Genomic DNA, 7,679 nt, shown 5'->3' with positions numbered 1-7,679 from the left:
ATATATATATATATATATATATATATATATATATATATATATACCATATACCATATACATACTATATATATGTAATTTGAACAACAACATTTTCTAGTAAAGGTAATGGTGAATGTTAAACTGTGCATTACCACAAGTGTACCATAGCCAGTCAGGGTCAGCATGCGCATGCTAAAGCTGTCTACAGATGCTAAAATATGGTCACCCAAGATATTCACAAATGTTCCACTTAGGCACCAATAATCTAGCTTCTGTAGAGCAGTCCCGAAAATGTATGTAGTGATCAGTCCTGCTAGATCTCTAAACTACTGATAATAATTCCAGTTATTTTTTAGGTGGAGGAGGCATTAGGTCCCCCCACTCTTCCACCCCTCTCCATAGAAAAGTCTGTACTGCCCTTTCACTGGAAAAGATTAGTAATGAAATTTTCCAGAGACAGTTATTCCGTGTGTGGTGTATAGGACTTAACAGGAAGAGCAGAGTGATAAGGGAAATGGTCACATTGGTATTTGTAGTATGATAGAATTACCCTTCTGATGTTATACCCAGTTTATAACCTGATCTTGATTGCACCAAAGAATACAAATAAACAATTCCAATTGTGTAAATAGTGATTTGCCTGGAATTCATCATTAAATATATGTCAGAATGTTTTTTACAGGTGAATAAACATTTTTGTGAATAATGTCCGCCAAATAAATGTATTCAATCACTTTTTTGGAATAAATCCAATATCACACAATCATCTCCAATGCTTTGCTCAATAAGTAATACAGTAAATCCAACTTATTTGAACTGTAGTCACCATAATCTCTGATTTATGAGCATACATGCAGCTGATATACAGAGTATAGCTTTTCCTGTAACATAATCAGATCCTGTTTTGGAATAACCCACGTGGTGCCTTGTACTATGGATATGGTATGTTGATGATGGTTTGGCTCTCTTCACCCAGGCTGGTGTCATTGATCCTTCTGGCATTTCGCCAGCTTTGAATTCCTTGGCCTCATCTGTAAAATTTAAGATGGAAATTGAATCTAAAGGAAAACTTCCTCTTCTTAGTCACTCATGTATAGACTTTCAGAAAGGTAGCAAATAGACACATCTCATAGACACATGGTCTTTGCTAGCAGAGCCTTAGAACACTTTTGTCACATTGGATCTGTTTCCTATTAGCTCATAGATATTTTTGGAGGCCCAAACCAATAAAGACATATGTTGCTGAATGTAGTAGACAAATGTTTGTATTATAACTACGTTAAAAAATAGAAAATTAATTATTTTACAGCTTTGTAACTAGAAAATTGCCCTACCTACCTAAATTATAGTGTTGACATATTACCTAACTGTCAGGCTGCTTGGCGGCTTAGTGGCTAGCACTCTGGCTTTTGTAGCACTAGTCCTAGGCTTAAATTGAAACAGGACACTATCTGAATGATGTTTGCACGCCAATGTTAGGCTGGGTTCCCTTGGACACTGATTTCCTCCCTAAAAGAATGGCCTTAGACTGTGTAATGGAATATGAATATGGTAGAAATACTAGATTGTAAGCTCCTTTGAGAGTCAGTTAGTGACATGACTATGGACTTTGTAAAGTACTGTGGGATATGTCAGTGTTAGAATGTTAATGATACCAACAACAGGGCACTGGTATTTCTCCTACATTCCTGTAAAAGAGCAAAGACATCACCCCAAATTCCCTAAAACAGAACAATACTATTTCCCCTACTATGTGGAATAGATTAAAATTTCACCAACTTCCTTAAAAGCAGAACACTGGGTACATGGAGTTAAGTAGTCAGTTGCCAGGTTTAAATGTTGTCACAAAATAAGGAAGAATTTACCAAGGCCTGTGCAATTCCTGTACAGGGAATTTTAGGTGAATTGGTAGAGGATCAGCTTGTCTGTACAATATAGGATTTGTACAATCACCCTGCTCATATTTTCTCATATAAAGGAAACCTGTTACTCTGTATAGTCGACACAAAGAACAGGTTAAGTTTGGACTGTTGTCCAGGAATTCCGTTATCATGGGATCTATTATGTCATTCTTGTTTACCACATTGATCACACTGAATCGTTAGATCACAGGCAGTAATCAGATACAGTGTTCTGTTAAGAGAAGAAAGCACCAACCAATAACTACAGCTATATTTTTTTATTTGTATTAGATTTGCCTGGCCTAACAGCACATAACACCAAAATAATGTTTAGCTTTCTTAAGAATCCTCTAAAGATGCACATTCTTGGCATGATACATTGCTGCTAGATCCCTGAGATTAACATGACTGAATGAGTGCATTCCAGATATATTCCATTGCCAGCAACATATGGTCAAGCATACCCTACATATACACATCATTTATATTCAATACCTACCACTTTATACCAATTAAATCATAAAATTTCATGTCAATATTTTGCATAAGTTCAATATATTAGTCAATTAATAAAAGTGATAAAACAAAACAATAAACAGCTGTATTACTTCATCAGTTCTCTTCCGTAAAACTTATGCTGTATTTGCACAGACAAATTGTTTTCTATGTAATTTGAGTCTTATCCTTTCCGGGATTTTTTACTTACCTTTAAAATTATTTTTAAATATTCTGTAACTTTTACAGTCATTTGGGGTATAAACTACAGCTTGATTGGTCAGCCTGGGTGATCAACAAAAGGCTTTGAAGGGGTTTGTTTTCATTCTTCACTAGACCTGCATGACTGCATGGCTCTTCTTATGTCAACCCTGCTAGTCTTTTCGCCAAATAATTCTGAATATATCAAATTGTTCAGCTTACTTTCTATGATGTAAAACATGACTTTTTAGTATGCAAATGAAAACATTCAAACTACCAATAACTCTTGTCTCATCCATCTAAAATTAGAGATATTAAAAAGTACTAGCAATGTTTTTATGTACAGGTAGTCCCCTGGTTACATACGAGATAGGGAGTGTAGGTTTGTTTTTAGGTTGAATTTGTATGTAAGTCGAACCAGGTACATTATTTTAATAAATGCAATTAGGACACATGTTGTCTCAACATATTATTAGGCAGCATGGTGTCAGTTACTGTATAAAATCCTCACTGTGAGTTAATCACAAATAAAGCAAAAATAAACAAAGCAAAACAAAAAAACCTTTATGGAGCCTAGACATTTATTACCTTCTGGAGCAAGCTCAGATTTGATATGCAAAGAAACAACAATGAGTTTGCCTTGGTCATTAAAGAGTTACAAGAGATTGCAGAAGAGATCACCCATAACCTCAGCTGTGTTTAGCAAAATCTTTATTCTGCAAGTCATGCAAACCACCCCCCTCTCCCCAATCAAACTTCAGTTCTGCACAGGAACAAGCAGGAAAACACGTTCTTTTCTAGGATTCGTCCGTATGTCAGATGTCCTCAACTTGGGGACCACCTGTATATTGTATGTTTTTATATGTTCATCTTTTTTTTTTTTAAGTTTCTGCATTACAAAATTAATCTTCTTTAGACCCCCCCCCCTGTTCCCATATCCCCTGTCCCCCCAGTCTTACTTTAAAATGTGCATATAGGGCATACAAATACTATAGTTATATTATTTACCCTGATGATTTTTCATGTCATTTAGTACCCTTAACCATGTACACAACACAGTTTTTAATAAAAGGTTTTTTTTTTTCTTTTTTTGCTCTTTTTTTGCTATCAGGAAAATAGCCCTCAACTATGTTGCCACAAGTAAAACAAACTTATATGCAATGTACATGAAGTTCAACAGACTAATAACAAAATACAAATGTAAGTTGCTATTGATAATGGAGTAAATTTAGTTCTATTGATTTATTTATATTATAGTCATAATATAAAATATAACATTTGATATATTGATACATTGATATATTTTAAAGATTTAGTGTGCAGTCTCGGCATCTCTATGCTGTAAAAGTATGTATATTACCTGCCATACATGAATAGTGGCTAACTATATAATAAAATTATTTATTAGGTACTGATTTGACCTAACAACATGGTGCATTCAACATCTTGAGAACCTTATGAGCAGCCACCAAGAGCTATTCATCTATCAAAAAACATTGGCTGTGCTAATTCTGCCAACAATTGGTTGGGTCTGCCTCACATTAGCAGCTATTATCTAAGAGACAGAACCATTCACTTGTCAGGCAGCATCAATACACATCCCATTACTAATCACAGCTAAGAATTCTACCATAGATAAATTGGTAGATACATTGGGATGTGTCATAGCATAGCTACTACAGCAACCTTTATATATAAGATTTATAAAGAATTTTATTATTTAAAAAAAAATATATATAGATATATATAGATATGAATATCTAGGTGGCTCAGTGGCTAGCTCTCCGGCCCTTGCAGGAATAGGTTCCCAAGTCCTAGTTTTGGCTAGGACACTATCTGCAAGGTGTTTGTATGTTCTTCCCATGTTTGTGTGGGCCTCCTCCCAAAAACATAGGTAATTTACTTAACTTCCCTCAAGAAATTGACCTTGGACAATGTCAATGAAATATGACTATGGTAGGAACATTGGATTGTAAACTCCTCTAAAGGACAATTAGTGACATAACTAAGGACTTTGTAAAGCGCTGCGTAATATGTCAGCGCTATATAAATACAAGATAAAAAGAACATTGCTATCTAATAGAATTCTACCATTCATCCATAGTCTATGAAACATAACTTTGAAATTACCTGGCATAGAGATGAAAATGCTTTCATCTAAACGAATTAGCTTTTGAAATAAAATATTAAAAATACTCCCCAGAACATGATAGTGTGTTGTTTACTTTCAAATCTAATTATTTAAAATGATTATTTAGAGAATCAGTGTTGTTATGACAGAAGTGGAGCTTCTAGATAGAGGCACCACAGGTCAATTTGCTAATGAGGGAAGAACACCATTTTTTAGAATTAAGATCATCACATGAATAGGTTTACTTTATGATTTTAATTAATTTATGTCTTACATATAAGGATGGCAATTTGGAGTTTCAGATCTACATAAGCTCCCAGCAAAACTTGAAAACTTTACGGTTCAGTCTACTTAGATGGGTAAATAACTCACATTTACTTCAGTGAATATAAGGATATGAGCAATAAAAAAGTTTACATGTAGGCCTATCTCATCTACAAAAAATCACAAAGTCCAGTATTCTAGGTAAGCATGATTCTCTGCAGACTGGACAAATTAACCTGTATACAATACAAGGAATTAAAACATTTGCAATAGTCTGGTGTTCCTGCTTTTTACTTGATTTGCATGTAAAAATAGATTTATATATGTGCGTATGTGTGTGTGTTTTTTATATCTAGCGTATTCGTGTAGCTGATATGGTGTTTACCTATACAAAATGTACTTCTTTTAGATGCAACAGAATTAGGTAAATTGCAAAATGATCTTTCTTTAATATATGATTATGGTCAACCTAAAAATCACATTTGACATGAAGTCTATCTATGCCATTAAGACCGGGCTCTCTCTATTTTGTTATTTTTTTTTTTTTTTTATTAGTAACCCCTAGAATATTGTATTCCCTGTTGATTTTGCTAGCAGAGTCACTGGTTAGGTGCATTCATTGTTGGGCTACAACACTCTTTTCTGTGCAATTAAATCACAGGAGAGCAGCTTACTGGAAAAGGGCCTAGTCCTTTGGATAGAATAATTTGCTGCATCTGTAGAACCATAGGGAAAATAATGTATAAGCCTTGCCATGTCCCTTTTACCCCATCCAGCAATGTACAGAAAGGTGTAGAAGAAACCAAGTATTTACCATTAAAAATTACATTACTTTTAGAATGTTTAGATTACAGCTTGTCTTGAAAAGGTATAATTTACATACAGAATATGGAAAGCCTAGACAAAGTGATTGGAATTTAGGCCTCTTTACCCAGTAACCATTTTTTTTTTCTCAGTTGCAGAAATGTATTTCAGGGATAAACCAGAACATTGGTAAAACATTACTGTGGGAGGAAATAGAAACAAACAGTTGCAAACCCCACTTACATTTTATTATTTCAAGGACATTTTTTTGCGTATTCCCTACTTAATCTTTACCTGCATAGATGACCAAAATTGACCATTTTCTTTCAGTGAAAAACTAAAACAAATCAGTTGCTCCAGATATACAAATTGATTTAATACAAAAGTTTAGACTGTTCACCTAGCAAAGTGAAATATTCTGCAACAGTAGTTATGGAGCAGCATAGTTAACATTCCATCATATACAAGCAAAATCATGTTTTTTTATATTTCCCTGCCAATGATTTAGCATTCATTGCAGGTTGAATTTTGAACTCATTTTTTTGTAAGCTAAGTGAATTATCCCTTGAAGAATGATAATTCCCTTTGTTAAGCGAACAGCTCAAACTTTTCCTAGTAAAAAAACCTTATTGGCCACAGACTATACAAACACATCCTAACTTTTCCTGTTAAACTTGCCTCTTTCTTACTGTCTGAGCTTACTGACTGGTGAATAACAATAATGCCCCTGGTAATCCGTTGCATTCAAGCTGATTATAAAATCGGGCCAAACATTCAACGAAACATTCAATGAATAACCCTGTTGTTCAAGCTAACTTTGGTAACTTGTCTCTGTAAAGAGGGGGAATCCGCCATCACCTACATTACAAGCAGACTTATCACTGCCCTATTGACTGTAATCAATGGGCTGTAAGTCCCTTGTCAATGTAAACAATGATAACTGTCCTCATTGAATGATGATTGGTAAAGGCAGTCCTGCTCCCTGCCTAACTTGCTGGGCAAACAGCTAGCAAGGTAAACTTTGGTTTGGATTTGGGTATTCCTGTTCCAACCATTTGCTTCAGTTCAGCTGAACGGTCCTCTAACTGGAATAAAGCAAATTTGAGCAAAACAAATCATTAGAAATGCCAGAAGATTTCTAACCAGATAGAACAAACAGCTTCCCATGGTGTAAATAACACAAGTAGCAAGCAGTAGCAATAAATCTCTTAGTGTGAAGTGCTTCAATTGTGTTGTATTGTTTGCTAATAAATGTTACTTGTGTAATTTGCACCATAAGGAGCCAGCTGTTGAATTTGGTTATCAACATATTATTATGGATTTTAGTAGCATAATTGAGTAACTACAAATTTAAGCTTTAGGTTAAATGTCCAAAAGGGGCTGCATAGAGCTTGCGGCCCACAATGAATACATTTCTAAAACAATATTTAATTTGTCATCTCTTAAAACATTTAGCAATACAAAAGCAATACACCTAAAGCAATAAAACAAAACCACATTTAACCCTTGTATGGATACAATACAATCAATTACGAGTAGAATCAAACAGTACTCACAATGATGATAATTTTCCATCCAGTTATCACAGCAATCTTGGATGGCCTACTAGCCTACAAATTGGACCCAATGGTAGGGATCCACTGCAATATAAGCTATAATGAAAGGTACTCAGATCACTGAGATGAATAAACACTATAGTCTGTCTTCTCCAGCCTTGGTTAACTTTAATAAATCAGGCCCAATGAGTGAATATTGTTAAATTCTACAATACATTGGCCAGATAATTCTATACAAATTTATTCAACACACCATAACCACTGTGTTTACCATTTTTAATGGCTCTACTAATCATTTTGATATTTTTTACAAAAATATCTCCTAGATTGCAAGCTCTTCGGGACAGG

General features: G+C 34.6%; 1 protein-coding gene across 1 annotated transcript in view; it reads left to right on the top strand.

Annotated features, from left to right (window-relative positions):
• The window catches only part of BCHE (butyrylcholinesterase), a 32,823-nt gene that overhangs the window by 11,946 nt on the left and 13,198 nt on the right, over positions 1-7,679 (top strand). The gene's annotated exons all lie outside the window — the stretch shown is intronic.

The sequence above is a fragment of the Pyxicephalus adspersus genome, chromosome 4 (assembly GCF_032062135.1).
Source record: "Pyxicephalus adspersus chromosome 4, UCB_Pads_2.0, whole genome shotgun sequence".
NCBI classification, from domain to species: Eukaryota; Metazoa; Chordata; class Amphibia; order Anura; family Pyxicephalidae; genus Pyxicephalus; species Pyxicephalus adspersus.
The sequence above is the reverse complement of the archived record's forward strand: the minus strand, read 5'-3'. Positions and strand labels throughout refer to the sequence as shown.